At 43.3% G+C, this 18,723-nt stretch overlaps 1 pseudogene; it reads right to left on the bottom strand.

Moving 5' to 3' along the window:
- Window positions 1-8,725: 8,725 nt before the first annotated feature.
- Window positions 8,726-18,723, bottom strand: part of LOC103019902 (uncharacterized) — a 47,636-nt pseudogene continuing 37,638 nt past the window's right edge.

Genomic DNA, 18,723 nt, shown 5'->3' with positions numbered 1-18,723 from the left:
GGCGCTCACAGTCCAGTGAGGAAAGCATTCCTAAACCAGTAATTGCAATGCAACTCGGCAAGTCCTGTAATAAAAATAATTACACCTATTAGTCATTGACTGTGTTCTGGGGCAGATCAGCATGTTGCAAATATTGTCCTACTTGTTTGTCACAACAGCTCTATGAAGTAAGTATTATTATTGCCATTGTACAGATGAGAACTCAGATTCAGAGAGGGCTAAACAGCTTGTCCAAGGTCACACAGCTAGCAAATGGTAAGTCTGGAATTTGAACTTGGGATGTTTAAATCCAAAATCTATTTTTTTTAACCACAACACTATATTGCCTCCCTAAAATATAATATAGAAATAATAGTGTATATTATTTTATTAAAATAATGAATATATTATTAAATTAAAATAGTAAAAATATTTGAGAGCCAGGAGGGACTTGCTGGCTAACACTGCCGGAGCGAAAACAGGAGCGCTTCAGTGAGGAGGTGACATTTGAGTTAATCAACAGAACTATTTTCATGGATCCATCATGGATTAGATTCAAATGTATGTTTTATTTGGTTTCCCATCCCACTTGACTACCAGAAACCTAATTTTCATCTTCTTCTAATCTGCAATACATTTTCAAATTTCTTTCATCAACATACTGTAATCGGTCACTGAATACATATAGTCACTGAAACTCTCAAATACCACTATCTCCTTTTTAGGAGAAATCAAAAATCACACATATACACACACACACACAGACACACTAGTATATCAGGGTTTTCTTTAAACAACAAACTCCAATAGATCATGATACATTTTTACAATGCATAAGTAGTGATATACATCAAAATGTCAGCATTGACTACTTCTAATTTTACAGATACTGAGTTTGTCGGTGCAATTTGTTTACTTCTAAATTTTGCAAGTTTTCTCGAATAAATATTTGTCACTTTGGCAATTAGATTATATGTGTATTTAAAATAGGGGTGTTTCTGGGCTCATTTACAAGCTGAGTGGCCACCCCTGCGGAGACCCCGGACTCCAGCTGGAGGCCCCCCAGGGCGAAAACAACGTGACACCAAATTTAGCTACTCTGCGGAGAGCCTGCCAGTGCTGAGGTAGGTAGCGCGGCTGGGCGAGAGCTCCCCCTCGGCTGTGCTTCGCAGACTCGGGGAGCGGCCCGGCCCCCCCTCTTCTTCAGCCTCTCTCTCTGCTAATCCCCTCCTGGTCCTCAGCTCTTGCCAGACGCTTCCTCCCACAGCTTTGCCCATGTTGCTCCTTCTGCTTGGAATATCTCCTTCTCTCCTTGCCAGGCTGTTCGCTCTTGGCTCTGTGGGACTCAGCTTGGGCACCAGAACCTCCCACCAAGGCCTCTCCTGAACCCTCAGCCTGGGCCCCTCACAGGGCGTATAGCACGGGGACAACGAATGTGCACTATGGCGTTAGACCTGGATTCACATCCTAGCTGGACCAGCTTCTTGAACTTAATCTTTCTCAGCCTCGGTTTACTTACTTGTAACATGAGGACAACAACACCTACCGCACAGAGTTGTCGAGAGGATTAAATGAGTTAAGGTACAGCACATAGCACCGGGCTCGGTATTAGTAAATCCTCAATAAATGTCCCTTACTGGTTGGCTGCTCTTCAAAGGAAGCACAGCACAGGGCCCAGCACCCGCAAGATGCTCAGTGAATGTTTGCCAAGTGAAAGTACAAACCGAGACAAGTGGCCACAGCTGAAGAGTGAAATGATGGAGGCACTTACAGGCAAAGAACTGTCAGCTGGAACTCAGTTTTGTGACGTCATCCCAGGGTCGAGAACGTGGTTGCTTGTTGGGCCCAATCTAACGCTGGGCGCTAGAAGACTATCTTCAGTGGTGGAGATGAGGCAACAGAGGCTCAGATAGAGGCGCGCGCAGTCAAGCCGGAGGGGACCTATCAGGAAATGGCAGAGCCGGACCCGTCTCTGCTCTCTCCCCAGCTGGACCGTGGCCCTGCTGGTTCCTCCCTGGTCTCACCCCCAGACTTAGCTCTTCAAGGAAGCCTTCTCTGACTGCTCCAGCCCACATGGTTTCCTCCATGAACTCCCCGAATTCAAAGCAATTAACTGACTGTATCCTGGGCACAGAAGCCTTGTGACACGTCTGGAGGTGTCTTGTGTGATCTGCTTCCTAAGTACATGAACAGAGGTTGGTACAGGGTTCCCATGTCATGGATGAGGAAACTACAGTTCAGGTGAAATAAACTCAAGGTCCCACAGCTCGGAGTAGCAGACCTAAGATGTAAACCCCTGTTCAGACTCCTTCTGTGCCTCTGGAGAAGGAGGGGCAGTCTCCTCCAGAACATCCCTTCTCTTGCTGCGTGTGTCTAGACAAGTCATTTGTCCTCGAAGTGTGACTGTCCCGCGTGTGACCCTGCCAGGGAGAAGATGCTGGTGAATGATACACTCTCCGTATGGCCCTGGGGAGTTCCTGGAGCTGCCAGGTGACATGAAGCACATACCCACAGCCCTGCTACCAAACATCTCCCTGTCTTGGGCTGACTGGGTATCACGAATTTCCCCTTTAAGAACCAGTGATTGCTCAGGCTAGAGGGGAGACGAATGCTGACCTACCCAGCAATCACAAAGAGGACGCTTAGAGCCCGGGAGCACAGAGAAAGAGCAATTCATGACAGCTGGGAAAGACAGGGCGGCTTCACGCAGAGGTGGGATCTGAGACGCACAGGGTTTCAGCAGAGCTGTGTGTGGGGTGAGGTCACTGCACTGGAGGGGCAGCATGAGGACGGGCCTGCACCTGCTAGCTGGGCTGACATCTGTGAACCAGCCACAGCCAGCCTCCCAGTACCCACACCTGGGCCCAGCAACCTAGGGGGCCTTATCTGCATGGCCCAGGCCCAGGGACAGGATGGGGTTTGGCTCTGTGTACTGGGCAGGGCAGAGCTGTGGAAGGTCAGCAGCATGTGGCTTTTGTTGACCTCAAAAGGGTCTAAAAAACATCTTGACTAGTAGTAAAGTCTCTTTCTTCGTCAGGGTTGCTATCCCGAGACGTACAGCCTTGGCGGGGCTGGGCAGAGGTGTAGCTGCCCACAGCAGGGACACCCCTTCATGTACCCACCACTCCTCTGAAAATACTCCCATGCTCCTGCTGGAGCTCTGGGGGCACCAGCAAACTGTCACCGCAGCTTATGGTTTGAGGAGCCTCGGCCTTCCTGGGGAGGCAGGAGGAGCCCACATGGAAGCAGGACCATCAGACTGAGGGGCTGCAGGGGCCTTGGAGTCTGGACAGTGGGTGTCACACGTGGGGTGAAGTCCCTGGAAGGGTACTTTCAAGAAGATGGACTTGAAACAACATGAAGGTGGAATCTGGACAAAGAATATGAGAGAGGATGCTCCAGGTGGAGACTTAGCTTGAGCAAAGGTGCGGAGAAGGAATTTATTTGCTGGGAGAGCCAGGGGGATGGGACTGGCTGACTGCAGGTATGGAGAGCAGAAGACAAACCCAGAGAGGGAGGCGCTCAAGTTCCTGAATGTCTGGGGAGGAACTGACCATAGCCCCCTTGGACTTTCCAATGATCTGGGGGCGTGGGGCTGACCACTGTCCTGGGGTGAAGGACAGAACAGGCTTTACTGTGGTCTGGGTGTTAAGCCTGGCAGTACATGAGGGGCTCTGATTTTCCCATTAAATCCATCCAGCTCTCCCATTAAAAAAAATAAAATAAAATAAATAACAGGCAACAAAACCTCCTAGCTGTTGTCCTAAAGTCAGTGCACGGTCAACTCCCTCAGCTACATCCCGTCTACATCTCCAATAACAAGTTCCTTAATGACAAGGGCTGCATCCCCAGGAAGAGGTCCAAGTAGGTTTTGCACATGGTGGGCGCTTGGCAAATATTTGTTATCTCTTAACGTGAAAAATGAATACTTGGGGGAACTTTTACAACTTACAAATGAAGTCAGAGCTGAGAGACTCTTGAAATGATACTTTGGCAAATAACATGCAAACAAAACCACCATGCACATCCTATTCCATAGGTTTTCTCTCAGAAATGCAGCCTGTTATGTATACAAGGTGCTGAGTAGAAAGAAGAGGGCAGGAAGGGGCTACTCTCTAGCCTTGACAATCTTGCAGTTCAGCTGTGGAGACCAGACATTAATGCAGGAAAAGATCGCTAGCAAAACGTGTGTAGAATATGCATCTCTGTTCACAAACTCAAGTGTGCAAGAAAGGTAAGTTTTATTTCTCAATAATAAAAAAGATACATTCCTTTAATATAGAAAATACTGAATGTCCAAGATTGATATCAGGTTCAGATTCTTCCAAGAGGCAAAAAGCATAATCTTAGTCAACTCAAAGACCCCCTCTCCTCAACCATGGTATCAGTTCTAAGTTTGAGGGGTCCAAGATGATGGGAGGAAGAATGGGGAACAGGCAGGGCCCAAGCTGACACCCACTGAGATCTATCGTCTCGTCTGGCCCTGGGGGATTGGGCTGCCAGATGGCTGCTTGGAAGGACCTTGTTCCTATCCAAAGGGCCCCTTACGGTTGGTGACCGTCCTTGCTACTAAAGCTCTCCTTGAGGCCCCTGCATGTCAGGCAGTGGGGTCTGGGGGTGCTGTCCAAGGGCCTTGGACAGTTCCGTGCTCCCTGTGAGCACACTGGAATCATTCCCCGGAATCACATCAACTTGGGCTGGGGGTGCTCTGTGAGGCACCCTCAGGCCCACAAGTTGAGACAAACTTCACAGCCATTTCCATTCTGACATCTCGAAGCTTCCTGAAGCTCTACCTGCAAGAGGGGCAGTTACCTCGACACACCTGGGATTTCTGTTGTCTCCTATCCAACAGCTGGGTGGGGGGTGGCGAGGAGATGTCTTTTTTTTCTAGGAACAAACTAGCAGCTCGTGTACTCTGTTTCCCCTCTGACACTCAGTGAAACTTATCAGCCTTGACCCATCAAACAATCCTTTGGGGTGGAAGATCTTGTTCCTGCATCATTCTCTCAAATCCATCAACTTGTTCCCTGTAGGGTCTGTACATTTGAACTCAAGTCAGGAAAATACTTCTTTTTCCTCTGAGTCAGGGTGTGGCTCGTACTCTGGTTGTAAAATGGGAGAAGAGCTGGAGGGTTACAAGAAAACACATGAACAAAATCCTCAGGTAATAAGTCAAAGTATCTTGCTACCAGTTGTTTCAATGCCAGCTCAAGGTAATAAAGGGAGAGATGGGCTGGCCTAGACCTCAGACCAGCCTGGGGCCCGCTGGGGCATGCTCCTTCCCTTCACCCAGTCATGCAGTCAGTACTCAGGGATGTGCAGGGGCTGTTTTACACATGCCTGCTCCTGGTGGACAGGCGTGTAGGTTGCTAGAATTGCCACAATGGTCAGGCAGGAGGAGAGACCAGAATAAAATAAAGCCATCCGTGATTATGGAGAAGGGTCCATCTTGCCCTGTCAGAACCCTCATTCTACAGGAGAAACATCAGAGAAGACATCTGGGTATCAAACCTCCATGCTGTGTTACCTCCTGTTTTATATCACTGTTTCCTTTGTGTTTCTGTCTTCTTTGCCATCAGTCATGTCGCTGGTGTCATTCACCCGTCTGGACACACATGCAAGTGTCACAAAGGTATAAAGTACAAGAAACACATTTTATAAATATTAATATTGTTATTCTTCGCAAGCCCAATCAATGCCTTTGGGCAAGTCACTTAACTTCTTTATTTATCCATTCATTTAACAAATATTTTTAAGCAACTCATATGTACTAGGCACAGGGCTCGTTGGTGCAATAGGACAAGAAGCAAAGTAGGCATAGTTGCTACTCTCATGGGGCTTATCATTTCTGGGAGAGACACAAGAATAATTTTTAAAGATCACACAAATATATGATAACTTGTAATAGTCTCTATGAAGGAAAAGTTCACGGAACTCATCTGAGGGCAAAGGAGCTCTTTTTGAGTCAGTGATATTAAGCTGATACCCAAATACAAAAGGTTGAGGAGGAGATAACTGGATAGAGTTCTTGGGGGCTGGCCAAGGGCATTTCAGGTCAAGGAAACAGCATTTTCAAAGGCCCTGAGGTAGAAGGCCGGAGTGGCTAGAAAGAGGCATCATGAGGTGAAGCTGGAAGGGTGAGAAAGGCCTCACAGACCATGTTAAGGATTTTTAATATTTTTCTTAAGAACCACCAAAACGTTGTAGGTGTAAATGACACATTCAAATGTGCATTTTAACGGGGAGATCAGCTTGGTGCTTTGTGACCACCTAGAGGGGTGGGATAGGGAGGGTGGGAGGGAGACGCAAGAGAGAGGAGATATGGGGATATATGTATACATATGGCTGATTCCCTTTGTTATACAGCAGAAACTAACACACCATTGTAAAGCAATTATACTCCAATAAAGATGTTAAAAATAAATAAGTAAATTAAATAAAATCTCAAAAAAACCCAAGAAAAAAACCAAATGTGCATTTTGAAAAGATCTCTGTGGTTGCTGTGACATCATTGTTTCTTCACCTCACCTCAGCCCCCAATTCTAAGAGCCACATCAACAGTTCAGAAGAGTAACTTAGAAATCTTAGTCTGGCCACAACCTCCTATTCTCCCAGGGTTGCAGCAGATACCCCAGGACACCTGTTCATTTATTTCATGGAGACCTCCAGTGGCTTTCGCACTCTACTGTCTACATACTCGTCCATCTCTCTCCTCCACTCTCCTCCCTATCTAGCTGAAGGGGATCAGAACCTACCGCCCCAAAATATGCCACTTTGACATATTATTTTGAGCCCAAGGCACTTAAGAAACGGCAGATGTGGGAAGGGCTCTCTGCCGTCCCCCTTTCTACCTAAAAGCAGGACATAAATTTCCAGTGAGAAAAATGCCCTCACTGTACCATGAAAAGGGGAACATTCTTATCATGAGAAACGAGATGAATCTGTACAAACAGACCTACTAAGATAGCCCGTATCTTTCATTAGTTCCCCCCATATATTTCCTAATCCTTTTCCCACAGTCTCCTGCCCCTCACCCCAAACCCTTCTTCCTTTGCCTTGTTACATCTCCACAATGTATTGTTCTTTGTTGCTATAGTATACAAGCTCTCAGAACTATCTGCTTCTTCGTGTCTTCAGTTCTTTTCTATGAAGTCTCCTGTGCCACATGAAAATAGTACCACCAAATAAAACTTGTATGCTCTTCTCCTGTTCATCTGTCTTTTGTCAGTTTAATCCTCAGGCCCAGCCACAGGATGCAAGAGGCCAGAGGAAAAGTCTTTCCTCTCTTACATAGCTAAGATTCAGTGGTCCATCATTTAAACCACACTCTTATTAATATCCACAATTACCTTGTCCTAGTCTTTCTTGTATGACATCTGCCCAGCAGAACTTAGCACAGAGCAGAGGGCCTGGCACAGAGCAGATACACAAGAAAAATTTGTGAGTGAATGATTCCAACAGTTCATCATCTCCAAGTAAACTCTGCATCATGAACGTAGCTGCAGAAGATCACATACCTTCCACCTGTGTCACTGTGAGTCAGCGGTCACCAACCTCAGTTGGTTGGGTCCTCATCTTGCTTAGTTAGCACTTTGACTACTTCAAATCTTCCCTCTGAACTCACCTCACCCTCACTCCCTGTCAGCAGATGACACCCTTTGTATTTAAGAGGCATCACAAGCATTGCACAGGAGCTACGCCAACTTCCGGCTACCAAGTCTGCAAACATACCTGAGTTTGCCTCACCCTTGACCTTCTCATGCGGAAGTTGTCCTTCCTCCCGTGTTCTGGATCCTATCCCCTGCCACCTTCTTAGGAATCTTCCTCTTGCCTAGATTTTCCACATCTCTCTCTCTACTGGCTTTGTTGTATCAGCATTTAAAACTGCTCATGTTTCTCCCCTTTAAAAAAAGCCCTCCCTCCACCTTACCTTCCCAGCCAAATTTCTAGAAAATGTTTTTGTTACCAAGGCTGTTGCCCCAGAATCATACCTCTGCCCCTCCCTGAAATAGAAACCCATCACTCTCATCTAAGTTTCAGGAGGAAGCTGCAAAGAGAAAAAAACGAGAACTGGTTAGAAACAACTAGGCCCAAGATGGTGGAAGATTTGACTTGCAGTGACCTTGGGCCTTATTACACACCCACTGTAATGCATTAGCGTGCTAAATGACACACCCACCAGTGCCGTGACAGTTGATGATTGCCATGACAGCAACTAGACAAGTCCCTAAGAGGACTGAAAAGGAAAGGTCCAAACCACACCCCTGTTCTTGGATAAGTCATGAATATTCTACTCTGTTCAATTTCCTCCTTTTTATTTTTTTATCTTATTTTTTTAACAGAAAATACATATTTATTATAAAATAATGTTTGTTTCATGATGAGAGTCGAAAACTAACACTATGGGCTCCAGAAAAAGTCCTAGAGCTCAGTCTCTGAGGAATAGGATGAGTGGCTTTTGCATCACTCTGGAAGCACAGCCTCCTGAGGTGTCTCGTGCTCCTGCAGGACGTGGGGCACCGCATACACAGGGAGTGTGCGGCTCAGGTCCTGCTGGAAGCCCAAGGAGCTTACACGGTCCACACAAGATGCTCTGGCCACGATGATCAAAGAGGAAACCTTGAGGTCAGAAGGGAATTGGTTCTGAGAAGGGCCAGGATGGCGACAGCTTCGCGCCTCCCTATACTGGAGTGTAGAAGAGTCTCTTGGGCTGATGGTCCTGGTTTAGAAGATGGTGCCCAGTGGCCTTATGCTCGGTTTGTTCCCCAAGGTGTCTGTGCTGAGGAAAAGCTGCAACCTTTCCCAGGACAACTTGACCCACCGTTTCTCACTGGTATGGCTAAAGTACCAGAGGTATGTGTGGTCTCAGCCTGTGAGGGCTGCTGGCTGAAATTTTTGTACTTCAAATCCTGTCCATACTGGAGAAAGCAGCCGGGGTGAGCACCTCAAGCAGCAGCTCTGAGCCACAGAAGAAGAGCAAGATGCCGTTCATGATGGCTTCCAGGCGGAGCACGTAGGTCTGCAGCATCAGGTAATAGGAGGCCATCATGGCAGACGGGAAGGTCAAGGCCACACTAATACCAAGTGGCATCTTTTGTTGGCAGAGGTTTCCCTTTGTACCAAAAAATAGTTGAATTACTTCAATTCCAAGCTAAAGGAAGAGTATCACCACATCCAGTACTAGATTGGCTGTTGGATATGGTAGCAGGAGACCTGCCAATACAAAAGTCAGAGCTTTATACAGAAATATGAAGAGTTCCAGCAGAAAATAGGTAGCATAATACCACCCGTTCAGAAAGAACAGGATTTCCAGGGGGGTGGAGGACAACCATTTACCTCCAGAATCTCACCTCACGGTGACATCTTCAGTCCTCCTCCTTTTTATTTTGACCCTCCTATATACTGTATTTGGTGTCTCCGCCCAAACTGGGTTGAGAAATTGATTTGCGAACCAGGTTCCCACTTCTCCATTCTTTGGTCATTGAATAAAGCTTGTGCTGTTCCAGTCTCAGCATCGTTTCGTTATTGGCTGCACAAATCGATTGGAAAAAGAAACTCCCTGGCAGAGACAAGGGGCCTCAGCCCAGGCTAGGACCCAGGCTAGGGTCCAATCAATTGGATTACAGTTTTAGCGTAATTATCACCATTTCCTTACCCCACATTCAACTTTTCAACTCACTGCAATCTGGCCTCAGCCTTCAGCGTGCCATAGAGACTGATCCCACCAAAGTCACCAGTGACCTCCTTGTCCCCAAATCCAAAGAACACATTTTAATTCTCAGCTTCCCTTGCTTCTCAGTAGCTCTCAATATTATTGACCCCTTCCTCTTTCATAATCATTTTTGGGGGAGGGGAACTGGGCCTTCTGGTTTTCCTTCTGTACCTGTGACTGTTCCTTCTCTGTTTTCATTACTGACTATTGATTCCTAATCTCTACCAACTTGACAATGGTGGGGGTCCCTAGAGTTCTATCCCAGGACATCTTCCTTTCTCACACTTGACTTTCTCCTTACAAGGTCTCATCGCATTTTCTATTTATATCTGTGTGCTGCTAACACCTGAGTCTGAAACAGGAGGGAAGAGGGCAGGGCACAACCTTTAGAAGGATGATATAGCCCAAGGACACAACACAAACTGATTAGAACCAAACAGGTCCAAGATGGCAGACAAGTCAACTTCCACCTAGACCCTGAGCCTCAGTATATGGTCATCGTAACACATCAGCAAGCTAAATGACACACCCACAGGCGCCATGACAGTTCCAAGGCTGACCATAAAGGTCAAAAAGTGGGTGATAGCCCAATTTCTGGAAATCCCCACCCCTTCCCCAAAATAGCTGGAATACTCCTCCCACTCATTAGCTTATGAAGGTACCCACCCCTAAAAAGCTGACAACTCCATACCTTGGTGCCTTTCTCACCTTCTGAGATGGCCCACACTCTGTCTGGGGAATGTGTTCGTCTCTAAATAAATCCACTTCTTACCCATCACTTTGTCTCTCACTGAATTCTTTCTGTGATGAGACATCAAGAACCTGAGCTTCATTAAGTCCTCCGACCAGGTGTGTGATCTCAGTTAAAAGACTGTGGGTTCTAGTCCCAATCTGAGTTATATGGTTTCAAATCTATGTGAACAACCACAGTCTTTCTTTTGAGCTCCTCATATGTAAGTGCTTTCTTAATAGCTCCTCTTGAATATTTTTTAAATGCCTCAAACTCAAAATATCCTGAAATGAACACGTGAACTTTCCTCCAAAACTGCTGCTTCTCTGATGTTCTCTACCTTGGCTAATGGCAATACCATCGATCCTCTTGTTTAAGCCAGAAACCTTGACTCCTCCCTCTCACACACCTAATCAATGAGCTCACACTTCCTGCCGCACTGGGTCAGGCTGCCATCACCATTTTACTAAAACGGTATAAAAGCTTCCCCATGGGTCTCTCCCCATCCAGTCTTATGTCCTCAATCCAGCCTCCCCATTTCAGGCAGAACAACCTTTTAAAAAATGCACATCTGATCATGTCACTTTCCTATTTAAAATACTTTAACACTTCTTATTGTCCAATAGGCAACCTCTCCAGCTTCCCGCCCCTCTGTCCCACTCTTTCTCCCCTCCGGCTACACTGGGATCTTCTCAGTCGTTTGAATTGAGCAGGCCCCTGCCCACTTAGGGGTCCATACAAATGATGTTTCTTTCACTTGGAATGCTTAGCCACCCTCCTTTTGGCTAATTACCTGATTACCTCCCATTATCACTTTTTCTTGGAAGCCTTCCCTGACCCCCCCCACTAAGTTAGATCCACCTGTCTCACATTTCTGTAAGACCTGGTACTTGGCACACTTGTAATTGTCTACTTTTATGTCATTACTTGTTTCATGTTTACCTTCCCAGCTAGATTACAAGCTTTGTGAGGGTGAGGCTAGTACCTGCTTTGCCCGTATTGGCAGCAACAGCAGCACCTAGAGAAGGAACTAGCTCATTGCAGATGCTAAATCTGCATTTCTTCTTCTAATGACCAGCTTACACATAGCTAATAGTAGTTTCTTTACCTTAGCATCTAAAACTGAAACTGGGGAACTTCCCTGGCTGTCTAGTGGTTAAGACGCCATGCTTCCAATGCAGGGGGCTCGGGTTCGAACCCTGGTCGGGGAACTACGATCCACGCTGGTGGGTGTCTGACAGCTCCTCAGCTCGCCGGGGATGCAAAGCTAGGGCCTAGGAAACTGAAGACCACTACTTGAATCTTTTCGTCAAGGGTGCTGACGGCATGATCAGACGTGTTCCCACCCACGCCCCTCATTTAGAGGCGCTAATGCCACCTAGTGGACAGAGTTTGTGCGCCGTCTTGGATCCTCCACTTCTTGATATTTATCACTAACACAGCTCCACGTTCTTGTGGGTTTTAGGAACTTGTTAATAGATCGTTATGCAATGATATACTTAGGCACTATGCCATTCTCCTCAGGGATGAACACTTCGTCTTTCTTTAATTGCATTTAATTTTTTTTGAGTCTACATTGAAGTTTGATAAATGCAAATAGAAAAAACTTCTTTGGTCATTGTCATTCAGTGCTTTTTCCTTTTTCACAACAGGAAAGGCAAAATTTATATGCAGGAAGACTCAAATTCTGCACCTCAGTTTCTGTATTTTAAAATGGTAATAATAGTAGCATTTACCTCAGAGGATTATGGTGAGAATCACATAAATTAATCTGTATAAAATGATAAAAAAGTACCCAGCCCACAATAAACATTCAGTAAGTGTTACCTATCTATTATTTATACTGTTCCACAGGGAAATTGGATACTTTTCTAGAGTATTAAAACAAAGATAAACATTTCAATTTCTGGCATGCTCCAGAGTCATTCCTTTTGAAAACAAAGATGGCATAATCAAGAAGCTTAACTATTACAACTAGGCATAAAGTTATGGATTAAAGTTTTCATTCATTCTGTAATTCTTTCCTGAGTCTCTACTATATGCAGAAATGCTGGAAAGCAATGGGAGGGACACGAGTCGCTGACCCCAAAGAACGCAGAGTCTAGGGACAGAATTAATGCGTTGACCAAACAAATAACCTGAGAGTGATATGTGCTGTCAGGAGTGTGCAGGGGCCCTGTGAGCAGACAGTGGAGGCAACTAATGCAGTTTTTTTTTTAATTGAAGTATAATTGACATACATTATTATATTCGTTTCAGGTGTACCACATAGTGAATTGATATTTTTATACATTATGAAATAATCACCATGATAAGTCTTGTTACCAGTTGTCACCATACAAAGTTATTACAATATTATTGACTATAATCCCTTTACCATACATTACATACCCATGAGTTATTTTGTAATTGGAAGTTTGTACCTTTTAATCCTTTTCCCCTATTTCACCCATCCCCTCACCCTCCTCCCCCTTTCTGGCAACCACCAGATTGTTCATTGTATCTATGAGTCTGTTTCTCTTTTGATGTCTTTTTTCATTTGTTTTGTTTTTTAGATTCTACATATAAGTGAAATCATGCAATACTTGTCTTTCTCCATCTGACTTATTTCATTTCATGTAATATCCTCTAGGTCCATCCATGTTGTAGCCAATGGCAAGCTTTCATTCTTATTTTACTGCTGAGTAATAGTCCATTGTGAGATATATAAATGTAGCCATCTATCTTTTTTAGCCATTCATCTATTGGTGGACACATGTGTTGCTTCTGTATCTTGCCTATTGCAAATCATGCTGCAATGAACATTGGGGTGCATATATCTTTTGGAATTAGTGTTTTCATTTTCTTTGTATAAATACCTGGAAGTGGAATTGCTAGTTTGTATCACCATTCCATTTTTAATTTTTTGAGGAAACTCCATACTGTTTTCCATAGTAGTAGTACCAATTTACATTACCAACAAAAGTGCACAACAGTTCTCTTTTCTCCATGTTCATTCTCACCAACACTTATTATTAGGTTTTTTTGTTTTGCTTTTTTTTTTTTTTTTGACCATGCCATGTGGCTTGTGGGATCTTAGTTCCCTGACCAGGGACTGAACCTGGGCCACGGCAGTGAAAGTGCCAAGTCCTAACCACTGGACTACCAGGGAATTCCCTATTTGTTGTCTTTTTTTTTTAATTGATTAATTAATTAATTTATTTTTGGCTGTGTTGGGTCTTCGTTTCTGTGCCAAGGCTTTCTCTAGTTGTGGCAAGCGGGGGCCACTCTTCATCGCGGTGCGCGGGCCTCTCACTATCGCGGGCTCTCTTGCTGCGGAGCACAGGTTCCAGACGCGCAGGCTCAGTAGTTGTGGCTCACGGGCCCAGTTGCTCCGTGGCACGTGGGATCTTCCCAGACCAGGGCTCGAACCCGTGTCCCCTGCGTTGGCAGGCAGACTCTCAACCACTGCGCCACCAGGGAAGCCCTGTTGTCTTTTTGACGATAGCCATTCTGACAGGTGTGAGCTGATATCTCACTTTTTGATTTGCATTTCCCTGATGGTGATGTTGAGCATCTTTTTATATGCCTGTTGGCCATCTGTATGTCTTCTTTGCAAAAATGTCTACTCAGGTCCTCTGCCCATTTTTTAATCAAATTATTTGTTTTTTTGATATTGAATTGTATGAATTCCTTATATATTTTGGATACTAGCCCCTTATCAGTCATATCATCTGCAATTATCTTCTCCTATTCAGTAGGCTGCCTTTTGTTTTGTTGCTGGTTTCCTTCACTGTGCAAAAGCTTTTCAGTATGGTCCTATTTGTTTATTTTTGCTTTTGTTTCTCTTGCCTGAGGAGACATATCCAGAAAAATACTCCTACAACTGATATCAAAGAGCATACTGTCGCAGAAATACAAAAGATCATGAGAGATTACTACAAGCAACTCTATGCCAATAAAATGGACAACCTGGAAGAAATGGACAGATTCTTAGAAATGCACAAACTGCCAAGACTGAACCAGGAAGAAATAGAAAATATGAACAGACCAATCACAAGCACTGAAATTGAAACTGTGATTAAAAACCTTCCAACAAACAAAAGCCCAGGACCAGATGGCTTCACAGGTGAATTCTATCAAACATTTAGAGAAGAGCTAACACCTATCCTTCTCAAACTCTTCCAAAATATTGCAGAGGGAGGAACACTCCCAAACTCATTCTACGAGGCCACCATCACCCTGATACCAAAACCAGACAAAGATGTCACAAAGAAAGAAAACTACAGGCCAATATCACTGATGAACATAGATGCAAAAATCCTCAACAAAATACTAGCAAACAGAATCCAACAGCACATTAAAAGGATCATACACCATGATCAAGTGGGGTTTATCCCAGGAATGCAAGGATTCTTCAATATACGCAAATCAATCAATGTGATACACCATATTAACAAATTGAAGGAGAAAAACCATATGATCATCTCAATAGATGCAGAGAAAGCTTTCGACAAAATTCAACACCCATTTATGATAAAAGCCCTGCAGAAAGTAGGCATAGAGGGAACTTTCCTCAACATAATAAAGGCCATATATGACAAACCCACAGCCAACATTGTCCTCAATGGTGAAAAACTGAAACCATTTCCACTAAGATCAGGAACAAGACAAGGTTGCCCACTCTCACCACTATTATTCAACATAGTTCTGGAAGTCCTAGCCACAGCAATCAGAGAAGACAAAGAAATAAAAGGAATCCAAATCGGAAAAGAAGAAGTAAAGCTGTCACTATTTGCAGATGACATGATACTATACATAGAGAATCCTAAAGATGCTACCAGAAAACTACTAGAGCTAATCAATGAATTTGGTAAAGTAGCAGGATACAAAATTAATGCACAGAAATCTCTTGCATTTCTATACACTAATGACGAAAAATCTGAAAGTGAAATTAAGAAAACACTCCCATTTACCATTGCAACAAAAAGAATAAAATATCTAGGAATAAACCTACCTAAGGAGACAAAAGACCTGTATGCAGAAAATTATAAGACACTGATGAAAGAAATTAAAGATGATACAAATAGTTGGAGAGATATACCATGTTCCTGGATTGGAAGAATCAACATTGTGAAAATGACTCTACTTCCCAAAGCAATCTACAGATTCAATGCAATCCCTATCAAACTACCACTGGCATTTTTCACAGAACTAGAACAAAAAATTTCACAATTTGTATGGAAACACAAAAGACCCCGAATAGCCAAAGCCATCTTGAGATCGAAAAATGGAGCTGGGGGAATCAGGCTCCCTGACTTCAGACTATATTACAAAGCTTCAGTAATCAAGACAGTTTGGTACTGGCACAAAAACAGAAATATAGATCAATGGAACAGGATAGAAAGCCCAGAGATAAACCCACACACATATGGTCAACTTATCTTTGATAAAGGAGGCAAGCATATACAGTGGAGAAAAGACAGCCTCTTCAATAAGTGGTGCTGGGAAAATTGGACAGGAATGTAAAAGTATGAAATTAGAACACTCCCTGACACCATGCTCAAAAATAAACTCAAAATGGATTAAAGACCTAAGTGTAAGGGCAGACACTATCAAACTCTTAGAGGAAAACATAGGCAGAACACTCTATGACATACATCACAGCAAGATTCTTTTTGACCCAGCTCCCAGAGAAATGGAAATAAGAACACAAATAAACAAATGGGACCTAATGAAACTGAAAAGCTTTTGCACAGCAAAGGAAACCATAAACAAGACCAAAAGACAACCCTCAGAATGGGAGAAAATATTTGCAAATGAAGCAACTGACAAAGGATTAATCTCCAAGATTTACAAGCAGCTCATGCAGCTCAATAACAAAAAAACGAACAACCCAATCCAAAAGTGGGCAGAAGATCTAAATAGACATTTCTCCAAAGAAGATATACAGATGGCCTACAGACACATGAAAGAATGCTCAACATCATTAATCATTAGAGAAATGCAAATCAAAACTACAATGAGATATCATCTCACACCGGTCAGAATGGCCATCATCAAAAAATCTAGAAACAATAAATGCTGGAGAGGGTGTGGAGGAAAGGGAACACTCTTGCACTGTTGGTGGGAATGTAAATTGATACAGCCACTATGGAGAACAGTATGGAGGTTCCTTAAAAAACTACAAATAGAACTACCATATGACCCAGCAATCCCACTACTGGGCATATACCCTGAGAAAACCATAGGTCAAAAAGAGTCATGTACCAAAATGTTCATTGCAGCTCTATTTACAATAGCCAGGACATGGAAGCAACTAAATGTCCATCGACAGATGAATGGATGAAGAAGATGTGGCACATATATACAATGGAATATTACTCAGCCATAAAAAGAAATGAAATGGAGGTATTCGTAATGAGGTGGATGGAGTTAGAGTCTGTCATACAGAGTGAAGTAAGTCAGAAAGAGGAAAACAAATACAGTATGCTAACACATATATACGGAATCTAAGGGAAAAACAAAACAAAACAAAAAAGGCCATGAAGAACCTAGTGGCAAGACGGGAATAAAGACACAGACCTACTAGAGAATGGACTTGAGGATATGGGGAGGGGGTGGGGTGAGATGTGACAGGGTAAGAGAGTGTCATGGACATATATACACTACCAAATGTAAAATAGATAACTAGTGGGAAGCAGCCGCACAGCACAGGGAGATCAGCTTGGTGCTTTGTGACCACCTAGAGGGGTGGGATGGGGAGGGTGGGAGGGAGGGAGATGCAAGAGGGGAGAGAAATGGGAACATATTGTATATGTATAACTGATTCACTTTGTTATAAAGCAGAAGCTAACACACTATTGTAAGGCAATTAAACTTCAATAAAGATGTTAAAAAAAAAAAAAAAAAGAGCATACTGTCTATATTTTCTCCCAGGAAAATATATGGTTTCAGGTCTTATATTTAAGTCTTTAATCCATTTTGAGTTTATTTTTGTATTGGTGTAAAAAACTGGTCTAGTTTCATTCTTTTGTATGTAGCTGTCCAGTTTTCCCAACACCATTTATTGAAGAAACTCTCATTTCATCATTGTTTATTCTTGCCTCCTTTGTCATAGATTAATTGACTATATAAACATGGGTTTATTTCTGGGCTTTCTATTCTGTTGCATTGATCTATGTGTCTGTTTTTGTGCCAGTATTACACTATTCTGATTACTATAGTTTTGAGATATACTTTGAAATCAGGGAGCATGATCCCTCCAGCTTTGTTTTTCTTTCTCAAGATTGCTTTGGCTATTTGGGGTCTTTTGTGGTCCCACACAAATTTTAGAATTATTTTGTTCTAGTTCTGTGATGCCATGGGTATTTTGATAAGGATTATATTGAATCTGTAGATGGCTTTGGGCGGTACGGAAATTTTAACAATATTCTTTCAATCCATGAGCACAGTATATCTTTCCATTTATTTGTGTCACCAAATGAATTCAGTAAAGTTGCAAGATATAAAATATACAGAAATCTGTTGTGTTTCAATACACTAATAACGAACTATCAGAAAGAGAAATTAAGAAGACAATCCTCATGCAGTTTTATGGGAAAGGCTGGTAACAGATGAGGTTGGAGTTGGAGAGATGGACTTTGTCTCTGGCAGCCCCATGGATGCTCGCTCCCCTCCTGGAGGCATCTTCCTCTTCTAGATAACTTCCTTTACCACCTTAAAACTCTTCTCTCTCTTTTCAGGTAACTGCCAACAAATCCATGTTAATATGTGAACAATCACATTTTAAGCTGTTACCTAGGAACATGTTTCTTCCAAGGGGTATATGCATTTTAAGGAAGAACTCTAGATCTTCTCACAGTTTGTGCCCCAGACCAAAAGATCACCAAATGTCCTTTTTTGACCTTAAGATTCTTAAACTTAGTTCAACAACACAGTCTACAGGATGGTGGCCAAATGATCATTAGGAAAAAAAAAAATTAACAATGAACTTTAGTAAACAACACCATTTCGTGTTCTCATAGATGTGAAAGTATTTTGAAAGAAGAAAAAAGCGCTATGCAAATGTAGGATATTATTCCCCTCTCTGTATGCATACTCGCTCCTTCATGCCATGGGTATTGAAAGATTCAATTTGGGACTGTGTTTCTGGCCCTGGGTCTAGATATCATGGTCATAACAGCTGTCATATAAATGAGCTGCATAAACCAGGGTTGCTTGTATGAGATAAATACTGCCTGACTTTCTGAAAAGATCTCTCTGGATTAAACATTGGGTTGAAAGACTTTAATTATATCTGTGTTACTCTTCAATACCAAAT

This window comes from Balaenoptera acutorostrata, chromosome 8 (assembly GCF_949987535.1).
Source record: "Balaenoptera acutorostrata chromosome 8, mBalAcu1.1, whole genome shotgun sequence".
In the NCBI taxonomy this organism is placed as follows: Eukaryota; Metazoa; Chordata; class Mammalia; order Artiodactyla; family Balaenopteridae; genus Balaenoptera; species Balaenoptera acutorostrata.
This window is presented reverse-complemented; position numbering and strand designations above follow the sequence as displayed.